Source organism: Schistocerca gregaria, chromosome 10, assembly GCF_023897955.1.
Source record: "Schistocerca gregaria isolate iqSchGreg1 chromosome 10, iqSchGreg1.2, whole genome shotgun sequence".
NCBI classification, from domain to species: Eukaryota; Metazoa; Arthropoda; class Insecta; order Orthoptera; family Acrididae; genus Schistocerca; species Schistocerca gregaria.
In genome coordinates, this window is record NC_064929.1 from 183970131 (window position 1) to 183985154 (window position 15024).

At 45.2% G+C, this 15024-nt stretch overlaps 1 protein-coding gene across 1 annotated transcript in view; it reads right to left on the bottom strand.

Annotated features, from left to right (window-relative positions):
* Nucleotides 1-15024, bottom strand: part of LOC126293308 (all trans-polyprenyl-diphosphate synthase PDSS1-like) — a 719678-nt gene that overhangs the window by 662898 nt on the left and 41756 nt on the right. The gene's annotated exons all lie outside the window — the stretch shown is intronic.

Genomic DNA, 15024 nt, shown 5'->3' on the forward strand with positions numbered 1-15024 from the left:
CGAGGGTCGGTCAAAAAGTAATGCCTCCCATTTTTTTTCTACTTAAAAATATTAAGTTAAGTGAAAAATTTGAATTTGGCGCCATTCCTCAAACCTTCTTCTGCAACCCACTGCAGTAGTAACTTTCTGTGTCAACAGGTGGCAGCACAGCAGAAGTTTGTAAGATGGCCGACATCGATGTTCGTTTGAGACAGCGTTGTGTGATTGAATTCTTGAATGCAGAAGGTGAAACGCCCATACGCATTCATGAAAGACTGAAGAAGGTGTATGGTGTTGTGACAGTGGATGTCAGCACTGTTAGACGATGGGTTCGTCGTTGTAAGGAAGCTGAAGGGCAAACACCGTTGACTGACGAAAAGCGGAGCGGCAGGCCGGTGAGTGCAGTGACTCCACACGACATTCAGCAAGTTGATGGCATCATTCGTGGTGACCGTCGGGTGACTGCAGATGAAGTGTGTCGCATTATTTCTCTTAGTAAAGGCAGTGTGATCACGATTATTAAACAATTGAGGTACTCAAAAGTTTGTGCACGGTGGGTTCCAAGAATGTTAACCGATCACAATAAAGAGGCAATGAAAACAATAGCCTCCCAACACTTGCAGCGCTTCCATTTGGAGGGAGATGAGTTTCTGAAAAAAATTGTGACCGGGGACGAAACATGGGTGCATTTTTTTGAACCCGAATCAAAGAGGCAGTCAATGGAGTGGCGTCACACAAGCTCGCCGAGGAAGAAAAAATTCAAAACTGTGCGATCAGCAGGGAAAGTTATGGCAACAGTTTTCTGGGATACAGAGGGTGTGATTCTGGTTGATTTTTTGGAGCAGGGATGCACAATAAATTCTGTTCAATACGTCACAACCCTCAAAAAACTTAAAGCACGTCTTCAGCGAGTTCGCCCAACAAAATCAATGGCACATGTTCTTATTTTGCATGACAATGCAAGACCACACACCAGTCGTCACACCTCTGACGAGATTGTCAAAATTGGATGGGAAGTTTTGCCTCATCCCCCATACAGCCCTGACCTGGCACCATCAGACTTCCATCTGTTCGGGCCACTAAAAGAAGCTCATCGTGGGATTCATTTTGAAGATGAGGAGGCCGTCAAAACATCCGTGCGTCAATGGCTTAGGAAGCACAGCTGTGATTTTTACCGTGCTGGGATACATGCCCTTGTTCAAAGATGGACCAAAACTGTAGAGATGGGCGGAGATTACATTGAAAAATGACAAAATGATCCTCAATGTTGTGGTTTTCAACCTATGTAATTGCATTTAAATTTCCTGACAATTAAACGTAGAAAAAAAAATAGGAGGCATTACTTTTTGACTGACCCTCGTATATCACAACCTTTATCGAATGCAGATAAATTTGCATCAGTTATGTGTGAAAGGCTTTTATACGACATTTGATCACTTACAATTTCATCATAGATATGCACTGCCCCCCCTCCTTCCCCCCCAGATTGCACACCAGCAGGTACAGTAAAAAAACAATTGGCAAAGTGTTCTAGGTTAATCTAGTTTAACTGTTTATTTTTAAGTAATATTTCTCTATGTATGTATGTATATGTGGCGTGCATACTGTAAGACCTTCAGTACACACCATCAGATTATTTGACTTGTCGCTTGTCGCTCTAACGAAGTAGGCGAGTTTCAGCAATAGGTCTCGTGGTCTTGTCGTGGCGTGTTTATCTTCTGCAGTTAGGTCAGACGATAGAAATGCCACTTGCACGCTTAGAGTAGCAGATTGATGGTGACTAACTTTAAACAGAACTTGATTAATTTTCACACATATTTATTAAAATAATAACAAGCATAAAAATTGGTTAACTTCATTCTGGATGCTATTTACAATTGACAATCTGAAGTTCCTTTGGTATTGGTACGTTAATCTTATTCTCACATATATCTCTGATACTTGACAAAAGTGTCTATACATTTCTCTTCATGGCTATGTACAGGAATATGGTAATCTTATTAGGCGCAGACTGAAACTTGACTATAGACTGGTACAGACAAATGTAGAACATGTACTGACTGTTGCAGACAAATGCAGACTGACTAATCAGAGGTCTGTACACTCGTTATAATACCTCGCGCATTCATGTTTCACTGCACCAGTGTGATCCGCGAGTAGAAAAGGTTCTACATTAGCAGCAATCTCATTGACTGCGTTACATATTAATACGCGGATCGGCGGAAGCAGAATTTGGTCCGTCTCTAAGGCAGCGCCATCTCGTAGTGCGGAGACGGACGAGCGCTGCGCCTGCGCTGTGTGCTTAGCGGGGCGCTTCAAGATGAACAGGACATGTTCGAAACGCGTTGCATTATGTTACATTAAGCATAAAATAAAAAGTGACTGGTAGCAGAAACTTGAAATAATAAGTATCCCACACAGTCAAGGTTCACAAACATAGCCTTTATGGCTGACAATAACAATGACAGTGTGTATGTCATAACGTTATACAAACAGTGTACTGCGCCATACGTGGAACTGATGCCTACAATTGGAGCTAATTTTCTTTCCAGCGTAAATAGGTTTCGCATTAATGCATTAGCATATCTCACCAAGTTTCGCTGCCATACGACAATCACAACCCACACTGGACCTCCGCGCGTAGCTGCACTTTAATCACTGTATAGCCACATACAACGCTGCAGTGCTGGGGCGGAGTAAGGAGGGCAGCAGGGTGACCTAGACTGCGGGCTCCAGAGCGCGCCGCACGCTGGGGAGACCCTCGCCGTGACCCGCTGGCGCAGCTTCCTGTCGTGTCGCGGCCGCTCTCCTGTTCCGGAGGTAGGCGTGCCCGGGCTCGCACTTTCCCCCACAACGAGTCATACGGCGGGTAAGGCGGTCACTGTTCTACAGGCGCCGCGTGCATCCAGGGCGCCTCTGGAACTGCAAGTCGCGGGCAACTTGTTGTCATCCAGAGCCGATGAAACTCAGGTTGAAACTAAGGCGCAGTTGTCCTAGTAGAAGCATTCTGGGTAGCCAAGTTCGAAAAAGAGCCCAAAAATGTTCTAATGTGTGTGAAATCTTAAGGGACTCAACTGCTACGGTCATCAGTCCCTAAGCTTGCACACCACTTAATCTAAATTATCCTAAGGACAAACACACACACGCATGCATGCGGGAGGACTCGAACCTCCGCCGGGACCAGCCGCACAGACCATGACTGCAGCGCCTTAGACCGCTCGGCTAATCCCTCGCGGCATAATTTAATGTCTAATGGGAACTGTTTTAAGAGAGTGGTGTTGATGTAGAGGAATAAATAAATTCTTTTAAAACACCCTTTATTATTTGAACATATGTCGTATGTTTAATCCTCTTAACTCCTATATCAGTAGAGATGTAGAATTAAGCATGACTTCGAAATTGAAACGAAAAACATGAAACCTCTTCAAAAGATTTTCAGTTACATAACGGTCTCTCAAGCTCCTTACCCCTACTTTGTAGGACATAAAATTATAGACCAGCCGCGATATTCCTAAATGGGACAAGATGTTAACTTTTAGCGTATCAGAGCAGGGTGGGTGGGGGTGGAATAAATGTTTCACATGTGTGTAGTTCCTCGTTTATAAGTGAACAGCTTTTGTGGACTCAAGTACACAGTCGAAAGGCTTGCTACAATGACGTAATGTGACACTACAGCCCACTTGGCTGTTTTTGCTCTGCAACAGTCGAATACGTCCACCTTGCCATTCAATTTTAGCAGGTTTTTCGAACATTTTTGCGAAAGGTTTCAGCACCATCAGAAAGCGTTATATCATTTTACTCGTCTTTACAATGCTTTCGAATCGTATAAATATGTATATTGTCCTGTTAAACCATATCTGCCTCATCATATCGTGTAACACAAAAATAAAGTGGATTGAGCAGAACAATGTTGTGTGTGACCTGCATACTATCGTACAGCGTTCCACTTTCTTCTGCAGTTTATAGCAATTGTTTTATATGAACGGCAGCAATTACACTGCTGCACTGAAAGAGTATCTGAGGATAGGCAAAATGTCATTAAATGGTTTAAAGAAGATTGTAATGAATTTCGAAAACACGGGTGAGTTTGGTATGGCACCTGGAAGAGGAACGCATCCTGTCCCGGTGAAAGTTATTGACGAGGTTGCTGTTGCTGTAACTGAAGATGCAGTGTCACAAGAATTGTACATCCCATGGTCAACAGCATAGAAAGTTTTGCAGTGTATTTTACGCTTGTATCAGTACAAGATCCAGGTTGTGCAGCAACTGAAGACGCATGAGCCGCAGCAACGTTCTTCGGTTTCTGACGCGGATCGAAGTTGATGACATTTGCCCGAGCAATATTCTATGGAGTGACGAGGCACACTTCACAATACAGGCTGAAGTGAATAAACAGAACCGCCAAATTTGGGGCACTGTTACAGCAAGTGTCGTGTACGAACAGCCGTTGGACTCGCCGTATGTGGCGGTGTGGTGTTGATTCACAGGTACCTTTATTCCCGGTCCTTTCTTCTTTGAAGAGAATACACCCAGAAGGCGTGTCAAGTGTACCGTGGCGGTTGCACGTTATCGAGACCTCGTTGCACGGCAGGTGATTCCTGCTTTGGAACAGCGGAACTGTGTTGAAACCTCTGTCTTCACGCAACACCCCATGTCGCTCGTCCAGTGAAATATCTGTTTAATGCAATCTTCCGCGAACGTGTTATCTCCAGTGGTTTTCCAGATGCGTGGCCTGCAACATCACCTGATCTGAATCCAGGTGTGGGAACGTGTAAAAGACCGCGTTTACCAGGGACATGTTCGGTCTCTAACTGTTGATCACACCTTTTTACGGATGCGTCTCCAGTGCACATATTGAATGCACTGTGTATGCGACGCTTAATAATAAAATCAACATTATGCCTTTCTCACTTGTTTGACCTTTTCTGTCTACGACCCGTTCGTAATCTACCCTACTGACCATTAAAATTGCTACACCAAGAAGAATTGCAAATGATAAACGGGTATTCATTCGACAAATATATTATACTAGAACTGACATGTGATTACATTTTCACGCAGTTTGGGTGCGTAGATCCTGAGAAATCAGTATCCAGAACAACCACCTCTGGGCGTAATAACGGCCTTGATACGCCTGGGCATTTAGTCAAACAGATCTTGGATGGCGTGTACAGGTACAGGTACAGCTGCCGATGCAGCTTCAACACGATACCACGGTTCATGAAGAGTAGTGACTGGCGTATTGTGACGAGCCAGTTGCTCGGCCACCATTGACCAGACGTTTTCAATTAGTGAGAGGTCTGGAGAATGTGCTGGCCAGGGCAGCAGTCGAACATTTTCTGCATTCAGAAAGGCCCGTACAGGACCTGCAACATGCGGTCGTGCATTACCCTGCTGAAATGCAGGGTTTCGCAGGGATCGAATGAAGGGTAGAGTCAAGGGTCGTAACACATCTGAAATGTAACGTCCACTGTTCAAAGTGCCGTCAATGCGAACAGAAGGTGACCGAGACGTGTAACCAATGGCACCCCATACCATCACGCCGGGTGGTACGCCACTATGGCGATGACGAATACACGCTTCGAATGTGCGTTCACCGCGATGTCGCCAAACACGGATGCGACCATCATGATGCTGTAAACAGCACCTGGATTCATCCGAAAAAATTACGTTTTGCACTTCATGCACCCAGATTCGTCGTTGCCTACACCATCGCAGGCGCTCCTGTCTTTGATGTAGCGTCAAAGGTAACCGCAGCCATGGTCTCCGTGGTGCTAGTCCATGCTGCTGCAAACGTCGTCGAACTGTTCGTGCAGATGGTTGTCGTCTTTCAAACGTCCTCATCTGTTGACTCATGGATCGAGACATGGCTGCACGATCCGTTACAGCCATGAGGATAAGATGCCTGTCATCTCGACAACTAGTGATACGAAGCCGTTGGGATCCAGCACGGCGTTCCGTATTACCCTCCTGAACCCACCGATTCCATGTTCTGCTAACAGTCATTGGATTTCGACCAACGCGAGCAGTAATGTCGCGATACGATAGACCGCAATCACGACAGGCTACAAGTCGGAAACGTGTTGGTACGTATTTCTCCTCCTTACACGAGGCATCAAAAAAACGTTTCACCAGGCAACGCCGGCCAACTGCCTTTTTGTGCATGAGAAAACGGTTGGAAACTTTCCTCATGTCAGCACGTTGTAGGTGCCGAAACCGGCGCCAACCTTGTGTGAATGCTCTGAAAAGTTAATCATTTGCACATCACAGCATCCTCTTCCTGTTGGTTAAATTTCGCGTCTGTAGCACGTCATCCCCGTGGTGTAGTAATTTTACTGGTTCAAACTCAAATGGCTCTGAGCACTATGGGACTTAACATCTGAGGTGATCAGTCCCCTAGAACTTAGAACTACTTAAACCTAACTAACCTAAGGATATCACACACATCCTTGCCTGAGGTAGGGTTCGAACTTGCGACCGTAGCGGTGGCGCGGTTCCAGACTGAAGCACCTAGAGCCGCTCTGCCACTCCGGCCGGCAGCAATTTTAATGGCCAGTAGTGTATTTGTGGTGTTTAAATATTTTTTAACCATTCCCTGTACGGTCAGAGCTTGCGAAATCTTTGGGACGTGCAGCAAATGGAATGTTTATGAAATAATTTCTTCCTTCGCTGCCTCAGCCACGGTTTACTAATATTTCACAGCATGGCACGTTTCGGCGGCATACCGCCACCATCAGCTACATTACAATTACATGTGCGTTATATTTAGCTGAAGTTTGGTGATTATTTGTTGGTTGTGGCAGTTTAGTTTTGTACCGAAATTTATCTATTTTGACTGGGAATTTGAACTGGGATACTGAGCACAGAAATAAACGCATACTCATCACGTAGCACTTTCACATTAACAAAAAAAAATGTGAATTGGTGGGAGACCCCGAAGAGCAGGTTCAGCCACTTAATTGGAAAGGTTTTCCCAATCCTCCACACCCGCAGCCACGTGTGAGAGCCGTCTGCAGAAGATGTCATGTTTTCGCTGGAGTTGATGAGAGACGGGAGAGGGTGAAACGCGGTGCCGACACAAAGCTACTCACGGAAAGCACCGAGGGGCCGCCGTGCTTAACGTCCGCATCCGACAGACCAATCACAGTCAACAGCGTCACACGCCCTAGCTTCATGAGACACCGCGGAGAGGATTGGGATTTAAACCAGAATATTGGCACAAAAGCTGGTGATCGGTAACATTACGCCACCATTTGCCGTCCCTGTAACAGCCAAATACAGGCAGCGAAACTTTCATCCATCAACTGGATTTGAACCGGCTTACCTCGCAATCCTATGGAGGAGGGGTTTCTATGTAATGTCTTTATTACTGTGCTCTGTGTAACAGACAAATAAACTTCCAGTAAGAATGGTTAAATTTCGGTACATAGCCTCATCACGCTTCAGGTTAATGTACATGTAACCGTAATGCACCTGATAATGGCACAAGACACCGAAACGAGTCGTGCTCCCAAATATTGGTAAAAAGTGACCGAAACATAAGAAATTATTTCGTAAATTAATAATGCAGCTGAGATATCAAGCAATTATATATACCGTGGTAAATTTAACAAGAAGGTTTATACCGTTGCAGGGTAATTAACATGGTGAGATCGCAGTTGTGTAAAAAAGAAAGGTTTTCACTTAAAACTTCCGGGCTGATAGGTCGTGGTCGAAGTATAAAACTGTCTCCTGACGTTTCGTCTCCGACTGCGGGAGACATCCTCGGAGGTAAAGCGGCGAACTACCTCCGAGGATGTCTCCCGCAGTCGGAGACGAAACGTCAGGATACAGTTTTATACTTCGACCACGGCCTATCAGCCCGGAAGTTTTAAGTGAAGACAATACCTGCCGTGAAAGCTTACATTGTATGAACAAAAGAAAGGTTATTTTTTATACAAAGTGAGAACAGCAAGAAGCAACTGTTGGGGCTAATAATGCTGTATATTATGAACAAACAGCGCCGTTACCGGTTTCTAAGCGACAGGTTTATCACCAGGCGGCTGCTCCCTTTTATAATTACATTACTCTCATGTTGGACATACGATGATGCTTTTTTCATGGAGGCCATTGTGTCCTTCAATCTATTAACGACGTTCCCCACACAAAAATACTCTCTAAGGAAAAAAATTAACGACGCAATAGAAAGGAACTGGATGATTTATTCAAGATAAAGAACATCAAAAATTGAGCAAATCAGTAACACGTTGGTCCACCTCTGGCTCTTTTCAAGCACTTATTCGGCTAGGCATTGATTCATAAAATTGTTGGGTGTCCTCCTCAGAGATGTCGTGCCAAATTCTGTCCAACTGGTGCGATCGTCAAAATTCCGCCCGTATGCTCCAAGAGTTCCCAACTCGGGAGAGATTCCGCGACCTCGCTGGCCAAGGCAGGGTTTGGCAAGCACAAAGACAAGCAGTAGAAACTCCCACCGCTTGCGGTCGCGCATTATCTTGCTGAAATACAAGCCCAGGTTGACTTGTCATGAAGGGCAACAAAACTGGGTGTAGAATACCATCGATGTACTTATGTGCTGTAAGAGTGCCGCGGACGACAACCAAAGCGGTCTTTCTGTGAAAATAAATGGCACCCCAAGCCACGACTCCAGGTAGTCGGTTCGTATGACGCGAGACAGTCACGCTGATAGCCCACCGCTGTTCGGGGCATCTCCAGTCTCGTCTTCGCTCTGGAATCTCATGGACTAGAGACGAATTGTCTTCAGTGATGAGTCCAGTTTCGAACTGACCCCTCTGACCAGCGAAGATGTGTCTAGACACGGCCCCGACGGTGGTGCCGTAACAACATGGCAGGACACCTTCCGTTTTCATCAGCTGCATCCTTACAGCACAGCGGTACGTCGACGATATGCTACGTCCCGTTTTCTTACCCTTCATGGCAAACAATCCTGGGCTTGTGTGTCAACAAGATAGAGCTTGCGCCGACACGGCGGGAGTTTCTACTGCTTGTCTTGGTGCTTGTGTAGACCTACCTTGGCCAGCAATGTCACCGGAGCTTTCCCCTATCGAGAATGTTCGGAGAATTATGGGTAAGGTCCTACAACCAGCTCGGGATTTGGCGACCTATTGTGCCAATTGGACAGAATTTCGCGCAATATTGTTGTGGTTGGCAGGAGACCCAACACCGTTACTACAGGAGGCCGAAATGCACGCGTTTTAGCTCACGCAGGCTGGCGTGAGGTCTGGAACATGACAAGCTAATTAGAATTGAGAAAAACGCACGTAGCTGGTGGAATACTTAACTTTAATCCATTAATGATGAACGTCGCTCTTGACGTTACATATTTCACAATATCAATAGTACTGATAATGGCGCCTTGCTAGGTCGTAGCAAATAACGTTCCTGAAGGCTATGCTAACTATCGTCTCGGCAAAAGAGAGCGTAGAAGTCAGTGAACCATAGCTAGCAAAGTCGGCTGTACAACTGGGGCAAGTGCTAGGAAGTCTCTCTAGACCTGCCGTGTGGCGACGCTCGGTCTGCAATCACTGATAGTGGCGACACGCGGGTCCGACGTATACTACCGGACCGCGGCCGATTTCAAGGCTACCACCTAGCAAGTGTGGTGTGTGGTGTCTGGCGGTGACACCACAAATATCCCTCAGGAGGACATCCAATAACTCAGGCAATGCCAATCCGAGTAACTGTTTGCATAAGGGCGAGAGGTGGGTTGACTTGCTCAATTTGTGAGGCTCTCTATCTCTTGACTAAATGATCCCATTTTTCTGAAATTCTAATCATTTGTTTGTCCGTAAATGTACATCACACCTACCGATTTCCATCCCATTACGATAAGTCCTTAGTGCTGCTAGCCCCCCCCCCTTCCCTTATGTGTATGGCAAGAACATTCCGAACTACCTTCTCCACCTGCAAAGGATGGAGGTGTCATTGTGCTGGGTACCACGACGCATGAGGAATGAGTTAGTGCACGTGGCAACCAACGAAGGGTATATTCAGACTCAGATGGCTCAACATGTTATATCCTTGCTGTTGAGGTATAGACTTATGTGGCCATGAGAAGAATAGCTGCGGTTTATTTATTCATTTATTTAACGTATGGCTACACCACAATCAAATAATGTTACGACTATTTCAAACTACAAACTAATATCCAGGTCACGAATATAGTTTACTGGTCCCTCCAGCATCAATAGGAGCTGTGCTCGACGGCCAGGGAAAGCTGTGAGAGGACATTAGATGGCGAACACTCTCCTTTTCAGTGTTCGAGTCACAACTTGAGCAAGTTGTTTTCTTCCACTTGTGCCAATTGACTCGCCTTGGTACAACGCACAGTCCGATGACGCATGGCTTGCTGCACTGTGTGTGGTGCCTTTGGCGTACAGGTTTCAAGACACCACATTTTAAATAAACATATTTTGTATTCAGACAAGAGACCAGAGGTTAGTTTACTAGTTGATCTGTCCCTTATTTTCGCAGGTAATGAGACATATGTGGTACGACTTTTTACCATTTTGTGAAGTATCTGACTTCATCTCCAACCTATCAGGGAGTAAGTTTTAATGTGTTGCCAGGATGGTTGGTTCATCCTGTTTTTTGTAAGTGATCAGCCAGCCGCACTTTCCTGAGTTTTTCTGTCCACCATCTTAGTTCAAATGGCTCTGAGCACTATGGGACTTAACTTCTAAGGTCATCAGTCCCCTAGAACTTAGATCTACTTAAACCTACCTATCCTAAGGACATCACACACATCCATGCCCGAGGCAGGATTCGAACCTGCGACCGTAACGACAAAGAACGATGTAAGGAAAACGACTGCTATACGTAATTGGATCTAACAATGAACTAAACAGATTTTTTTTACGATTAGAGCTAAATTAGTAACACAAAATTATCATAGGTTTTATCTTTAAAAAATTATCTCAGTTCATTGTCAGGTCCAGTTACAGTAATGTAATTCTTTTTATCACATTCTTTTCGCAGTAGGCCACCACCCAAGGAACTTTCGTTACAGTGAAGAAAAAACAACACAGCGGAGCTGTCTTTCGTTCATATAAAAATGTTTCCGACGTGATTATGGCCGCGCGACAGGAACTAATTACACTTTGAACGCGGAATGGTAGTTGGAGTTAGGCGTATGGAAATTCCAGTTCGGAAATCGTTAGGGAATTCCGAATTGCGAGATTCATAGTGTCAAGAGAGCGCTGAAAATATCAAATTTCCGGCATTACCTCTTAACATGGAGTACACAATGGCCGACGGTCTTCACTTAACGACCAAGAGCGGCGGCGTTGGCACAGAGTTGTCAGTGTCAACAGACAAGCAACAATGCGTGAAATACCCGCATAAATCAATGTGGGACGTACGACGAACGTACCCGTTAGGACCGTGAGGCGAAATCTGGCGTTAATTGGCTACGGCAGCAGGCGACTGACCGAGTGCCTTTGTTAACAGCATAACATCACCTACAACGCCTCTCTGGGGCTCGTGATCATACCGGCTGGACGCTACACGACCTGAAAACCGAGGCGTGGTCAGATGAGCCAGATTTCAGATGGTAAGAGCTAGTTACACGCTTCCAGCGTGCACATCCCACGAGGCCATGGACCCAAATTATCAACAGACATTGTGCAAGCTGGTGGTGTCTCCGCAAAGCTTTAGGCGGTGTTTACATGGAAGTTCCCAAATAATGACGAAATTTTTATGGGTGACAATGCCCCATCTCACCAGGCCCCAATTGTTCGCTGTTGGAAAGAACGTTCTGGACATTTAGAGCGAATGATTTGGCCATCCACATCGCCCGACATGAATCCCATCGAACATTTGTGGAACATGATCGAGAGGTCAGTTCATGCACAAAATCCTACACCCACAACACTTTCGCAATTATGGACGGCTACAGACGCAGCATGGCTCAACACTTCTACAGGCGACATCCAACGACTTGTTGAGTCTATGCCACGTCGAGTTGCTGCACTATGCCGGACAAAATAAGGTCCGACACGTTTATTAGGGGGTGTCCCATGACTTTTCTCAACTCAGTGTATATCGAGGAGGCCTGTTTTAAATACCTTACTCTGTGTTAAAAAGAAGTATTTCATATTCCGGGAGGTGGAAGTACAGACCTAATCAAGACAAAAACGTCTAGTAAACAAGAGGTACGAGCACTTTTTCACCAGCGCCGATTTTCAGTTAATTTGTCGATAGGAATTATGGACGACAGACTAATAGGACCTTTCTTTCTTTCTTTCTTTCTTAGTCATCAGTCTTCTGCCTGGTCTAATCCGGCCCGCCACGAATTCCTCTCTTGTGCCAACCCCCTCGTCCGCAGCTCGTGGTCTTGCGGTAGCGTTCTCGCTTCCCGCGCACGGAGTCCCGGGTTCGATTCCCGGCGGGGTCAGGGATTTTCTCTACCTCGTGATGACTGGGTGTTGTGTGTCTATCATCATCATTGGCTGGCAAGCCGCCGAAGTGGGATCAACTAAAAAGGACCTGCAATATGGCGGCCGAACTTCCCCACATGGGGCCTCCCCGCCAACAATGCCATACGATCATTTTATTTCATCTCACACTAGCACTTGCAACCTACGTCCTCAGTTATTTGCTAGATGTATTCCAAACTCGGTTTTCCTCTAGAATTTTTACCATCTACCGCTGCCACTAGTACAATAGAAGTTTTTTTTCTGATTTCTTAACGGATGTCCTACCATCCTGTTCCTTCTTCTAGTCAGTTTTTTTTTTTTTTTCATATAATGATTTCCTCTCGATTCTTCGAAGAACCTCCTCATTCCTTACAGTATCAGGCCACCTAATATTCAACACTTTTCTGAGTAGCCCATCTCAAATGCTTCGAATCTCCTCTTTTCCGGTTTCCCCACAGTCCATATTTCACTACCAAATCACGCTGTGCTCCAAACGTACACTGCACTCGCATTTGCGAGGACGACGGTTCAAACCCGAGTCTGACCATCCTGATTTAGGTTTTCCGTGATTTCCTTAAATCTCTTCACGTAAATACCAGGACGATTCCTTGAAAGTGCTCTTTCTTCCCCATCCTTCCCTAATCCGATGCGATCGATGACCTAGCTGTTTGGTCCCCTCCCCCGAATCAACCAACCAACGAAATTCACAGAAATTATCAGCAATGACGGCCGAAACTCTCATTCAGCCATCGGCCTTGTCAAACAGGCCGGAGGAGTGGGCACAGGTTCAGGGCATTCTCTTCCCCCTGTGGTGAGAAAATGCCCCTAAAGGCAGAAGAATCAGTAACGACCAATGGCCTGAGGATCCAGAATGTAATGAAACCACAGAATCTGTATCCACTCACTGTCTTCATGATCTCTTCGTTGGTCAAGGAATCCAGACTAGTGAAGCCATCTGGAGCTAAATTTTCTCCGACACGCTCTCCTCAAACTCCGTTGCTCAACACTGTCCAGAACTGTGGCCAGCTCGTGTGCTTCTATTCGAGATAATAAAAATTTTCCAAGAAGAATGGATATGAACATTTTCTCTGTATATCAGTCAGATTCACTTCAGAGTATGCTGATACAACAGGTTCATACCTAGCAATAATATCGTAGAAAGCAATCCATATCGCAGAAAGCTCCATACCTAACGACTGCAAAGTTGCACAGGTCACACTAACACCCAAGAAAGGAAATAGGAGTAATCCACTGATTTACAGCCCCATATTACTAACGTCGATTTGCAGTAGGATTTTGGAACATATACTGTGTTTGAACACTATGAAGAAAATGATTTATTGGCAAACAGCCAACACGGATTCATAAAATACCGTTCTCGTGAAACACAACTAGCTCTTTATTCTCACGAAATACTAAGCGCTGTCGACAGGGGATGTGAAATTAATTCCATATTCTTAAATTTATAAAAGGCTATTAACACCATTCCTCAAAAGGGACTTCTTATCAAATTACATGCCTATGGAATTTCACCTCAGTTGTGCGACTGGATTCGCGATTTTCTGACATAAAGGTCACAGTTCGTAGTAACTGAAGGGGAGTCATCGAGTAAAGCAGAAGTAATATCTGGCGTTCACTAAGGAGGCCATCTGCTGTTCCTGGTCTAGATAAACAATTTAGGAGACACTATGAGCAGCGCTCTTAGATTGTTTGCAGGTGATTCTGTCACTTATCGTCTTGTTACGTCATCAGATGATCAAAACCAACTGCAAAAAGATCTAAACAAGATACCTGTATGGTGCGAAAAGTGGCAATTAACATAACGAGAACTGTTAAGCTATCTACATAAGTAATTTAAACAATCTGTTTGACTTGGAACACAAGAAAGATCTGAATGCCATAAATTCAACTAAATACTTAGGGAACACATCGACGAATGGAACGATCACGTAGCTATTTTTGTGTGTAAAGCAAACCAAGGACTGCGATATACTGGCAGAACACTTAGATAATCCAACAGGTCTGCTAAATATACTGCTTATACTACGCTTGTCCGCGCTCTTCTGGAGTATTGGTACGCGACGTGGGATGAGCAGCAGCTACGACTGACGGAGAACATCGAAAAACTTCGAAGAAGGGCAGCCCGTTTTGTACTATCGCGAAATAGGAGAGAGAGCGCCATTGATACGACACGCAAATTGTTGTGGCAAAAATTAAAACAAAGGCGTTTTTAATTGTGGCAGGATCTTCTCGTGAAATAACAATTGCCAACTTTCTCCGCAACCAAGGGTTCGGTTGTGTCGTTCGGATGTAATAGTCGCCACGTAGGCTGTCTTATCAATAAGAGTATTAGTTGCTCACTGTTTGACTTTATTACACGCAGTTACTCGTGCCGTTTGGCACCATGTTGTATAACTAGTTACCGTTGACAACAAGGTGTGTAGGTTGAGAATGGCCGAGTCAGCCCGTAACCGGTAACCACTGCAGCAGTAAATTGCATATTCCTGTCTCTGATGCGGACAAAATAAAAAGATCATCAACTTTTCCTCACTATTTTCCTCGCAAGCGGTTCATCGAACTACCTTCAGGCTATCTCTGCCCTTGTGGACAT